At 45.6% G+C, this 13584-nt stretch overlaps 1 pseudogene; it reads left to right on the top strand.

Annotated features, from left to right (window-relative positions):
• Positions 1-13584, top strand: part of LOC138498080 (zinc finger protein 850-like) — a 352348-nt pseudogene that overhangs the window by 95272 nt on the left and 243492 nt on the right.

Below are 13584 nucleotides of genomic sequence, written 5' to 3'. Positions count from 1 at the left end.
AGCAGCAGGCGCGAACATTGGTGTTGAATTGGCCCTTCAGGCTATCAATACCTCTATTTTGGGAATGCATAAAATGTTTGACATTTGGAATACCAAAATCGAAACTCAAGGAACACAACTGGAGGAACTCTTACACTGGAGTCGCCGTCACGAACATTTAAGTACTCCTCCTTCTGTACCTTTAGAAGAGCCTTTGGTGAGTTGTGAGGCCTCAATCATTACTTGCGGTAGCTTCACCAACATTGACAGGTACACAAGCTTAGGAGCTCCGCCTGCGATCACTGCTTTGCAAGTGAAAAGTGTGACCGCTCCGCCTCCCCTACCTCATATTCAAAATATAATTTGTGCCGTTGACCCCCCACTTAGTTCTATGACTCCCACTATTCTGCCCTCTACTCAGCCTGCTTTACAGAATATGGCCCTAATACCTGCCTCTGAGGTGTTACTTCAACCTGCTGTCACTGTTCCTCCCGTCCCTTTGCCCTTCTCTGAGGGACCTTCTTTGGAAATGACGACTGCTGCAGCAGCCCTTGCAGTCGCTAGTGGCAGACCCGGGACCCCACAAATCCCAAAAAACCTGCATGCCCGGGTAAAAAAAACCAAGAAACAGATGCCCCGTAGAGGCAACAAAAACACCCTGAATGCCTTTTTCAAAGCTATTGGTGGGTCTTTGGCAATAGGGACAAAACAAACCCTTTTACCTCCCTCCCCCACAAAACCCTCAGCAGTCTCATCCCCCACACGACTGCACTCCGGCGTTTCCTCATCCGTCCAAATAAAGGAGACTTCAGCTGCCGTGTCTGTTAACACCCCGGCTCTGATACCCTCTCATCTCCCTTTGGACGAACTGGTTGAGTCACTTGAGATGGTTGAGCAGGGTACAGATCGAGTTACAATAGACTTACTACCTAAAAAAAGCGTTTCTTTTGCCCCAACGGCTGGACGGCTTTCGGCCTTACCATCAGCACCAATTCAGAGTTCAATGATGGAGCTGAAACAAGCGGTTGACAAATATCTTGAGGATAGGTTTTCTGCTTTACCCAAATCACAACTCACTCCTGTCACTATAGTACCTTCTCAGTTAATTTGCACACCCTCTGATATGTGCAACTACTCCAATCTTGAGCAGTATAACCTTGAGTCTCAAGCGCCTGGGTTTAAAGACTTGCATTCTCAGCAAACGCATCAACCTAGATTACCCCAATCCCATCACTTTGAATCAAGCAGATCCCGCTCTCCTCTTCCCCAGGTGTCCTCCACTCTCTCGCCATGCACTTTTATTTTAAAATGTCGAGAGGGATCTTATCCTGTTTATAACTTGAATAGAAGGAGTGTTTTGAACATCTTTAGTGACATTGAGGAATTAAGGGATGTGACGACCTTGGATATAGCACAAATCGAATTCATCTCTGCTACTTCCAACTCTGTCATCAGATTATGGATCCCGTCGACCATTGTGGCTAACACTATCTGGCGAGCTAGAATGGCTTTATTTGACATGGGATTTTTATTGGCACATGATCCGCATGTCAATATGCCCCAAACCAGGGTCCCTAACCCTAAACCATGCATCTATAAAAAACAACAACTTGCCAGATGTGACACTAATTTAGCGCAAGAATCTCGACCCTTCATTCAGAATTAACCATCATTGTGCCAGAATGGCAATTGTCTGAATCTTGCGTGTTGGAACACTAGGGGGCATAATCATCTACATGACTCTATTAAAGCCATGCCAGTTGTCTATCATATTTTCACTTTTCAGGAGACCTGGTTCTTAGTCCCCCCGGTGTGGGATGGATATGAAATTACACTCCTCCCTGCTGCCCGAACCAAAGGCCGACCCACCTCAGGCTTGCTGGTTGCTGTTCTCCAAAAGGTTGGACTCCATGTAACTGCATGGGCCTCCTTTGGGGTTCACTTACAACTAGTTAAAATTGATCTGGATTCTGTCTCGTTTGCTTTGCTAAATGTGTACAGAAATCCTGCTGCATGTTCTGACGATGTTTTTTATCGTGGTCTCATTTCTCTGTTGGACATCATAAACATGGCGAACATCACTAATTTCACTATTATACTGGGAGATCTCAACATGAATTGCATTGCTGACAATCCGCATTCAAAAGATAGCTCACGTTGGATTCAGCTGATGAATGAACGCAATTTTGTTATGACTAATGGGGCTTTTAAAGGTGATTTGCCTCCTCAATCGACCTGGTTTCGCAATAACAGCGCAAGCACAATTGATTATATTTTTGTAGACTTACCATTGTTTAAATTCGGTCAGGACCTATCGATCACTGCATATCCTGGCAGCGATCACAAGGTATTATCCCTGACCTTTTCATTGCAAATTCTCAATTCAAAATTGTCTTCTAACAGTTTTGGACTTGGCATTAATACAGCCAGATCTAGACTGAAATGGACAGATCAGCGACTCTGCACATTTGAAAAACTAATTCAAAAGAATTTGTCTAGTTCAGGGGTTCAATATACTGAGATACTTGCACCGTTTATGCATACCATGTCCATTCCTAGGCAACACCAGATTAAACACCCCCATACCTTTGTTCAGTTAGTTAAAGAGCGAAAGACTGAGTTTAGGCGTTTAAAGCGCGAGATACAAAACTATCCTTCTCCCACTCGCTGGAAAGCGCTTACAAATTTAAAAACACAACACAAAAATTGGCTAAAGGGCCATAAAGCGCTGATGTTCCAACATGATAGTGAAACAATGTTACAGTCACTTGCCAACAAAAACTCGGCCCAAATGTGGCATTTGTTACAAAATCATGCATGCAATAGAGATGCTGATGCACAATTAAATGCAGTAAATGAATTACAATGGATTCAATATTTCACAGATCTGTATGCTGATGCCAATTTTGATCCCGCCACCTTTGGCTCTGCTAGAGCGGTCGTCTGGAATCTTGCATTCACGATTAATGACATTGTCTCAATCATTAAAAATGCTAGTTCTTCTCGAGCCGTTGGGCCAGATGGCATCTCCAATGCCATCCTAAAATCAAACCCTGACACTTGGGCTCGCATATTGTATCGCATTTTTCAAGAAATATTGTATTCAGGCACCATACCACTCTCCTGGAAATCTTCTATTATTATTCCAATTTTTAAAAAAGGCGATAGGTGTATACCCCAGAACTATCGCCCAATTGCACTTTTAGACTCACCGAGCAAAATTTTTACTAAACTTGTATTAATTGAATTTAACAAGTGGACACTCCAGAACTCCCTTAGAGATCCGTTTCAGACTGGTTTCATTGCAGGGATGGGTACTCAGGTCAACCTTCTCACACTAAATTCTATTAAGGCATGTTGTCAAGAGTCGAAACAGCCATTATTCCTGGCTTTCATCGACCTCCACTCAGCATTTGATTCCATTTCTCGTACTCTCCTTTTCACCAAATTAAATCGTGACTGTTGTCCGCACACATTGTTTGAAATCATCTTAGCTCTCCACTCTAACACATGCATCAGTGTACGACTCACCCTTGATGGCACCTTGTCCTCTCCCATCCCCACGGCTCGTGGGCTGAAACAAGGTTGTCTGCTTGCGTCATCCATTTTTAACTATTTCATTCATGACTTAGCCTTTGCATTTCAAAACCTTAACTCCGACTCTCCGAAGATTAACAATCACCTTGTCCAAAGTTTAATGTACGCTGATGACATGGTTCTGTTATCGAAAACCCAAATTGGTTTACAAAAATTGTTGACAGCCTTCGATGCCTACATCACCCAGAATGATTTAAGGATTAATACCAACAAGTCCCAGATAATGTTGTATCATCCAGCCAAAAAGAACAAATCGTTTGTGTGGAACATTAGTCAGACAAACCTACTGATTGTCCCCAAATATACCTACTTGGGCATGATATTTGAGCTGCGTGGAACCTTCGTTGCACATTTAGATGGGGTTCAAAAAAAGGTGACAACGGCCACATCTCAAGCTAGGCTGATCATGTCCAGATATGGCAAATTCTCCATTGCTCCAGCTCTCGTCTACTGGAATCAAAAAGCAGTTCCATCAATATTGTATGGTCTTGAAACCCTCACCTGTCAGTCTAAGATTGCCTTTTACAAATGGGAAAGCCAGTATTGGAAAAAGATTCTTAATTTACCAGCTTGCGTCCCAATTTCATGGATTAGATATGAGTTGGGTTTAATCTCATTAGAGGCTTTATATATTTGGCGTCTGTGTGCGCTTTTTAGAAAATGCATCATAGCTTCTAAAAATCATACTTTACTATCGGAACTTTCACAACACATGTTTAACACAAAACAAAAATTTTTTGTCTCATGGTCCACTATTGCATATTATGCTTTAAGCTATGCAAGTGTTTCCTTGGACACTTTAATTAATAACCCTGATAAGGAAAAGACACAGCTGTATGAGTTTGATTGGATTAAGACAGGTGAAACCTGCCGAACCTACTGTGATGGCAATGTTTTCCGGTTTCCTCCAAAAAAGATGCGCACACTTCCTCTATATCTAGTTAAATCACCAGCGGCCAACATTCGAGGTGCAATTATGCGCTTACGTTTTAACATCTGGCCCACCAAAGCCATACTTTATAGACGCAAAATAATATCGGAGAATGAAAATGTCTGCCGTTTCTGTAAGAACGGCCTTCAACCAGAGACATTGGAGCATCTTATCATTGAGTGCCCTGCTCTAATCTCTTGTAGATCTAGGCTTTTGGGACGCCATTGTCGGTATTTAGGGTTTCTTGAATACGAGGAATGTTGGCAAACCATTCTGAATTCTGTGTATTTGCCAATCCAAATTGCTGTTATCAAATTCCTGGAAAGTCTTTTGTTGGTAAACCCAGAAATTTAAGTTCACAAAATTCGGATGAAGCAGCTCTTGTCCAGTTACATCGAGGCCTAGCTGCTGGCCTTTGAGTTTGAATATGCCCTATCAACCATTCTATGATTTAAAGTAACAACTGGATTGTTAGAGGCAGCCAGACATCATGTTTCAGTATTGTTCTGTGTGTGTAACCCATTCGAGAGTTCTGTTTTAATGTTGAATAGATATTTTGTCCTGTTTTACATTATCTGATTGTGAAAAAAAAAAAAAATATATATATATGCTTGTAATCATATTGTGTTATGATGCTCTTATCTTTTATTTTCTGTATCTTCTTTATCTTTTTTTTTTTTGAAAGGTTGATTTGTTTCAACCAAACAATAAAAAAAAAAAAAAAAAAAAAAAGAATCTAGTTCTTTTGAATCAGCCAAGTGCTGTCTGAGCTCAGGAGAGCAGGCATCATAGATAGACTCCATCATTACAAGATTTCTCATTCCTTCATAAGTGTTAACCCTATAACCCTTAAACCATCCCTCTAAGTTCTTCAAACACTCATTCACCCAAGGAGCCCAAGGGGTACTATCATGCTTTTTGAGGTTCCTAAACCTCTTAAGGTACTAGGAAGGAGTCTTCCCAAATCTAGCTATCAAAGCTAGATTTGCACATTCATAATTCATCCTATCCACCCCCCCAACTCCATTACCACATCAGATGCAACAAGGGGGAGTCTAGAGAATAACCAGGGGATCAACTGATTCCCTGTGATATCCTGGAGCCCATGATTGTATTCAAACATAGCTAACCAATCTAATACATCCAACTTAGGTTCATACATACCCACAATCTCTTTAGGCATCCGGGGTCTTTTTGGACTGGAGGATCTAGAGGATACGGGGAGAGAAGCATTTTCCAATTCCTCCATCTCAAGCACATGATTGAGCTCCATTTCTTTGAGCCTTAGTTCTTGATGTCTCTGTTCAGTTTGGGCACTAATTCTTTTGAATTCTAGTTCAAGTCTAAATTATTCTAGTGAGATAAATTCAGGACTTAATGGGGGACTTGACAATGGTCCAGTAGCCATAGGTTGAGGTCTTTGAGCAGGCAGAGGGCCAGAGGGGGTGACATTGTTATCCTCCTCTTCCTCATCTGTTTCAACAATAACATTTTCAACATTATCATCCTCAATGTATGCTACATTTGCTGGAGTAGTGGGCACCAAAGCACCACTGTCCAGACTTTGTTTCTCTAACAGTCTATCAATCATTTCTATTTTCTTGCCTTTGACAGGAAGACCTTTCTGTCTACACAGATCCTTTAAATAATCAGCAGTATTAGTAAGGAGGGTCTCCTGGCTGTAACTTTCCATATTTTTGACTTTGTTTTAAAATAAACTTGTTGTGATAGTTAGCCTTGTGGTTAATTGAGTCAAGGCACTAGCAGAACTCTAAAATGTAAATCCAATACTTTTATCCTCACCGCTGTACACCAGTTTTAGGCAGAATCCTGTGCAGTTCCCTTAGGGAGCACTACAAAAAGATTAGGACTACAGGTGAGAGAAATAAATCCCCTTTGGTATCAGTCTGTACCACAAAGATTTAGTTGGTAGCTGTGGCTGAGCAGTCAGACTTATCTCAAGAGGGAGATGAGCAGTATTCAGGGTTTACACAATAGGCCTACAGTACTATGGCACAAGGAAACACTAACCAAAGCTTTGTATTACAAAGTAATTTATATTTATTGTATACACTTCTAGTAAAATACATTTATCACAGTTATTAATCAAGTTAAAATAAGTCAAAGAAAAGCAAACACAACTCCCTAGTTAAATTGTAGACCAAGTGAACCAGAGTGAAAACTGAGCAAAACGGCACAGTGAAAACCAAACACAAGGGGTACTCTAGCAATTTCTCACAAGGGTGGGAAAACACAAGCCATACAGAAATATCTTCTTACACACCCTAGTAAAACTTCCCCTAAGTTTGTGAACCAGTTTAGGCAAGGCAGTACATTAGTATAGAGAATACCTAAATGAAAACTGAGCAAAATGGCATTTCACAAGGTTTAAAAGTGGGAAGAAAAAGGTGGTTATAAGAAGTAGGTGCACCAACACAGTTCTAGTTGAGAAACAATCTAGAGAAGGCAGTTTTAACAAATTTAGCCAGAGTCAGTAGGCCTGTGCCAAAGTCAGTGGTACAGGATAAAGGACCCAGGAGCAAAATGTTCTCGTAGCTGCATTCAAGTCTTTGGTTAACGATTCGAAAAGGCAGATGCCCACAACACAGTCCCATGTAGAGCTGTAGAACCCTATGAAAGGACAATGCAACGCATGGATGTATGATAGGAAGCAGGAGAGGCCGGGGCAGTGGCTTGGCCAGGCCCATGCAGGCCTTCCGGGGACCTCACAGGTGGGTGGGTACAGACGCCCAGAGCACAGTCCCATGTACAGCTGCAGAACCCCATGAAGGACAATGCCACGCACGCCGGATGATATGAAGCAGGAGAGGCTGGGGCAATGGCCTGGCCCAGGTACTATTCAGGCCTCCCGGGGATGGGGGACTTAGTCATAAGTGGGGGTGGGTACAGACGCCCACCGCACAGTACCATGTAGAGCTGTAGAACCCCATGAAAGGACAATGCAACGCACGTCGAATGATAGGAAGCAGGAGAGGCCAAGACAGTGGCCTTGGCAGGCACCATTCAGGTCTCCGGGGACTGCACATGCGTGTGTGTACAGACGCCTACAGCACAGTCGCATGTAGAGCTGTGGAACCCTATGCTAGGACAATGTAACACATGCCGGAAGAGGCCCGGACAGTGGCCTGGCCGGGCCCAGGCGCCACCCACGCCTCAGGGGACCTCACAGGTGGGTAGGTATAGACGCCCACAGCACTGTCCCATGAACAGCTCTAAAACCCCATGAAAGGAAAATGCAACGCACATCATATGATAGGAAGCAGGAGAGGCCGGAGCAGTGGTCTGGCCGGGCCAAGGCACCATTCAGGCCTCCCGGGGACCTCACAGGTAGGTGGGGACAGACGCCCACAACACAGTCCCATGTAGAGCTGTAGACGCCCATGAAAGGGCAATCCCACGCACGCCGGATGATAGGAAGCAGAAGAGTCCGGGGCAGCGGGCTGGCCGGGCCTAGGCACCATTCAGGTCTCCCAGGTGGGCGAGTACAGACGCCCACAGAACAGTCCCATGTAGAGCTGTAGACCCCCATGAAAGGGCAATACGCCCACAGCACAGTCCCATGTAGAGCTGTAGACCCCCATGAAAGGGCAATCCCACGCACTCCGGATGATAGGAAGCAGGAGAGTCCGGCGGAGTGGCCTGGCCGGGCCCAGGCACCATTCAGGTCTCCCGGGGGCCTCATAGGTGGGTGGGTACAGACGCCCACAGCACAGTCCCATGTAGTAGACCCCCCATGAAAGGACAATCCCACGCACGCCGGATGAGAGGATGCAGGAGAGGCCGGGACAGTGGCCTGGCCGGGCCCAGGAACCATTCAGGCCTCCCGGGGACCTCACAGGTGGGTGGGTACAGACGCTCACAGCACAGTCCCATGTAGAGCTGTAGAACCCTATGAAAGGACAATGCACTGCACGCTGGATGTTAGGAAGCAGGAGAGGCCGGGACAGTGGACTGGCCGGGCACTGGCACCATTCAGGTCTCCCGGGGACCTCACAGGTGGGTGGGGACAGAAGCCCACAGCACAGTCCCATGTAGAGCTGTAGAACCCTATGAAAGGACAGTGCACCGCGCGCCGGATGTTGGTTCTACGCAAGGAGTCGTGGCCCAGAGCCTTCATTTCCGAGAGGCCTGCTGTCTCTTGTAGCCAGAGCCTCCCCGAGTTCCAGCTCACTGAAATTAAACCAGAACCGCTTCATTGCTCCGGAAAATCACATTGATGACGTCGGAAGTCACGTGGCTTTTGAGTGGGTGGCCGTTGCTATGGTCTGTTTCTCGGATGGGAACTAGCAATGTGCGTCTCGCGATCCTTTTCCTGCGCATACGTGATTCTCTCTCAGGGCTCAGCATGTGCTATTGCTGTCTCAGCACCAGCCATGTTTACACCTCTGCATACTTGGCAACCCAACAGATTTAGGCAGTAGGCTACTGCTTTTGAAGCAGCCCTACCGCATACATGCCAACCCTCCCAATTTAGGCGGGAGACTCCCGATTTTCTAGTGAAAAATACTGCTATTTTTCACGTTTTCCCGCCTAAAATAATTATTTCCCCAATGCATTTCTATGGCGAAATTGTTGTCTCCTGATTTCGCTGTAGAAATCTCCCTCTCAGGTGCTTCGGATTGTTGGCATGTATGCTACCGCCTACAGATTTCAGTAACAGATCCTACTGCTTTTTACAGTGGCGAGTAATTTATGTGATTCTAAGGCAGGCTCCAGGACAGAGCATGCAACACATTCATTAGTCTGTCTATACAGTGGACTGGTAGGTGATTACTTTGATTGCACTCAGACCAATCCACTGACCTGACAGTGCATGGCTCTGTCCTGCACTCTTGCCGGTACAACCCTTAGGTGAACCAGCAGTGAAAGCAAGCGGCAGAGTGTAACACCATCACACAGCATGTGCCGACAATTTGGTGTTAGCATTCAGAATTATACATTTTTAACATTTCAACATCTTTCCATGTTGTGCTTTTTGTATGTTTTGTATTTTCCTGTTATGTCATTGTTTCTGGGAATTATTATTTTTCAAACTTGAAAAATCCTACATCTTTTTGGTGAAAGAATGTTGGCAAGTATGCCTCTGCACAAGTCGTGATACTTGAGCATGCGCAGTTTGATCCTTTTCCTGTGCATACTTTCTCTCAGCGCTCAGCATGTGCCTTGTGTGATCCTTGAGCATGCGCAGTTTGTTTCTTTTCCTGCGCATACTTTGGTGGTTCTCTCTCAGAGCTCAGCACGTGCTTTTGCCGTCTCAGCGCCCGCCACGTTTACACTTCTTCATGTGCGTGTCTTGATACTTGAGCATGCGCAGTTTGTTCCAGAATGTACGCATGCCCAGCACCGCATGCTTTTACTGCAGATCCGTATATGAGCAGAGCGCATGCTCTGCGGATCCATGTTTCAGCACGGCACAAGCTTTGGAAATCAGTATCTGAGCAGTGCGCATGCTCTGAGGATCAGTATCTCATCAGTGCGCATGTCTGTTCTGGTTTGCGGTTCGGCTTTGCTGATGCAGATCTTTATCTCGGCCGATCTGCAGTTGTCTCCGAGGTCCAGAGCGTGGTAAGTGGTCTTTTTTTTTGTCTTCCTGGGACATTAAATATTACGTTATCAAATGTGCAATACATCCAGCGGTGGAAGTGGACGGGAACTAAAGAATACACCGTTCCCTTTTTTTTTAAAAGAATACTTTGTTTTCAAGTTCATCCCTACTGGAGACTCGAACCTGGGCCTTCCCGGTATCAAGCCAGTGTAGCCTTTCACTGCTCTCTCTCGCACGTGTTTGAAAGGGATACTTTATTGCAATGGACTGGGATGTAAAACCCATTCCCAAACAGCCAAGAAGCCCAGTTTGACAGTGATCTGGATCTGCCTATGAATGGTTGTAAGATCTTGTTTGCATGCAATGAGGGGGGGGGGTTGCATGTGGCTAGGCATGTTCTTTAAGAGGTGTGAACAGTGAAGGGGAGGCTGCATGAAGGTGCAGGCTGAATGGGATAATGACACACTAACGGTGGTCATTTTAAATTCATTTTCTTTCATTGTTTTATTCACTTTTACAACAACTTTTGTAAAACACAAAAACACAATGTTGCAGGGCGCAGTGGAGGACAGGAAGGACCCATGAGTATGGGGGAGTGGGCAGAAATGGGGACAGGGTGAGGGAACATAGTTCCACACATTTAAAAAAAAAACATTTTGACCACTAAATCCTTCACGATCTTTTAAGGAATAATTGGGGAATAATTTGCAGTAGGTGAGTGACCAGCGACTATTCCCTCCTCTTGGTGAGAAAGCAATCCTCTTTTTTGGCCAAGTGTTAAATTGTCTCTGGTTGTTCTTCATAAACCTTCAGTTAATCCTGTCTTCTGTGTATGTGACCTAGGATGCATTACTGGGCAGGGAGAGGAGATGTCTTGTTTTTTAAGAATGTCTTCCATTTCTAGATCTAAACACACTATTGTGTCATCCTACTCTGCACAACATAAGAAGCACAGGCACCAAAAGGTAAATAACTGTTGTAGTTTGTTTCTCTGCACAGTTTGCTCTATGCTTCTGAGATAGCCTGTCTCCCACCCTGTGTTCCTGAACTCTTCATGTCCCCTTCTCTCCTGTCTTGTCTCAATTTCTCCCTCCTGCCTCATCCTGGAAGTGGTGTCCCGATCCAGGTTTAGGGTCCATGTATGTGGCTCAGTCGACCAATGTGTGTCATTATAGTCACTGGTCCACCCAGCCCTTCATCCAGCCAAGATTAACAGAATGGGTACCGCTGAGTTGTGTAACAATGAACATCTGTTAGCTTCTGTCTATAACACCAAAATGCACCAGTGGGGGCGGGGGGAAGCAGCACTCTACAAATACACCTATTATTTTATGTTAATACATTCCTCTGTGCCTTCCTATTAATTAGTAATTCACTATTGAACCTGTATGGTGGATCACAGCACTTTGCTATAGGGGTGGAGGAGTGGAGGTCTATAAGTGAATTAAATAGGCACTTTGGTAGCTACAAGTAGTGTTGGTTGTTCTCCTTCCAGATCACATGGGGTGCAACGGAACCCCAGATCTGCTCTTGGCCATCTATCTGGATGTTGTTTCGTGTCTAAGTATGAATGAGGTAGCATTCGGGAGCAGAATTGAGAGCAAGAGGTAGTCGATGGAAAGGATGGTATGGAGTGCGGAAGTATGACGGACCCACACTCCCCTTGCCTGTCCACCCGCTAGAGGGGCCTCAGCAAGAGGTGACTGAAAAGGAAGCCCCTTTTTCACGCTTGTGAAGGGAGGTGAGTCAAGGACAGTGACATGCCCGCGTACACGCGTTCGTGAACGGTTAGACATTCAGGTGATCAGAGTATTACAGGCTCCTGAAATCATCTGTATCGCTTCTTGTCTCCAGTTATTGGAAATAAGGACCAAATGGCATTGTTAGGTGTTAGGACCCCCTGTTGGCTAGCATCCTGTGTGCATTCCTGATGAAGACCCACTTTTAAGCACTCGCCCACACATTGCCCTGGGAGGAAAGCTCCCTCAACTGGGCCCAGGGGCCTCATTATAAGTTTGGCGGTAGCCTTGCCGGTAAAACCGTCAAACTTGTGAAAAGTTCTGGCACCCGCCAATGAGGAATTACTGGGGTATTCCGACTTTACCAGATCCGGTAATTCCTCCATTTCCGGGTGCCGGTAAATGTCAGTCCCCATTCCCTTTGGAGCCCCATAGGGCTCAATGTGAACGGGGACGTCGGATGCACCGATGCATCTGACATGCTGTGCTCGCAGGTGCCGCTCTGCCCGCCATGTCAGACATGGCAGGCTGACAGGCACCCACGAGCACAGCTCATAGTATGGCGGTACGGTAGCAACGGTGCCGGTAGCTTACTGGCACCGTTGTTACTGTACCGCCATACTTATAATGAGGCCTTAGCTCTTCAGCAAGTCCTCACAGCTCAGACGCTGCAGATACTGTTGCTAACAGCAGCATGATTCAATATATTAAACAGTTACAGAGACAGTGTATTAAATAGTTCTTAGGACCAGGTTACATGTGGTCAGGGTGATGATGGCAATAATCGGAAAAACATGATGGGGATGAGACAGATGAGTAACAGTACTGAGTACATAGTTAGGCGAAGAGCCATTCTTTTACTTTAGCTCTGAAGGCCCAGAAAGAGGGTTCGGCTCTGATAGCTGTTGGGGGGGGAGTTCCAGCATTTGGCGCCAGCACTGGGAAACTCGATTTCCCCCTGCCGTTTTCATTTTAAACTTAGGTATATTGAGGCAGTGCAGGTAGGTAGGTAGATCTGGTGGATTGGTGTCTTGACAATTTGTCTGATAGATATTGTGGAGCTATGTTGGCCAGGGATTTGTGTATAATGACAAGTGTGCAAAGTTTGATTCTGTCACGTACTGGTAACCAGTGAGAGTTGTGTCTGGGGGACGAGATATGGCAAGAGCGCGGTATGTTCAAGGCGCAGCGCAGGATGTTGTTCTCCCATTCATTCTGATGGGTCACACTCAGGCACCCAATCGGGCATACAGTGCATTCAGGCCATTCTCCTCCCTCTCAGACACTCACAACAAGGAATGTGTATTGGGATAAGTACCTAGCCATTCAACTCTACACACTGCATTCATACCTGTTTCGGGCAGGGCTGTCTCAGTCATTGTGTTTCATACCAGAAACCAGACATCCACAACAAGAAGTGCATATTGGTCACACACTCCATTCACCCAGGTCCCACCCACAGGGTGTGCCCACAACATACAGTCACTGGGAAGGTTCCAGCCAGTCTGGCCGGGACTTCACTACAATACCATATATGGAACTTCCACCCAACAGCCAGTCAGGGGGAAGGGACAGTCAGGGCTTCCCAGGTCTTTGGGAAAACAAGGTAACAGGCAATAGAAAGCAAGAGGCCACAGGGGCCATCTTGTTTCCTATCAGGAATCAACTGATTCCAATGGCAGGGCCTGGGTATCCCCAAAATGGAGGATACTCGGAGCACCTGTCAAATTCAGCATGGAGTTGCCACCAGCCCATACCCTGCTGTGTGGGCC

Source organism: Ambystoma mexicanum, chromosome 5q, assembly GCF_040938575.1.
Source record: "Ambystoma mexicanum isolate Mex_15411 chromosome 5q, UKY_AmexF1_1, whole genome shotgun sequence".
NCBI classification, from domain to species: Eukaryota; Metazoa; Chordata; class Amphibia; order Caudata; family Ambystomatidae; genus Ambystoma; species Ambystoma mexicanum.
Note: the sequence above shows the minus strand (reverse complement) of the source record. Positions and strands in the feature narration are given on the sequence as shown.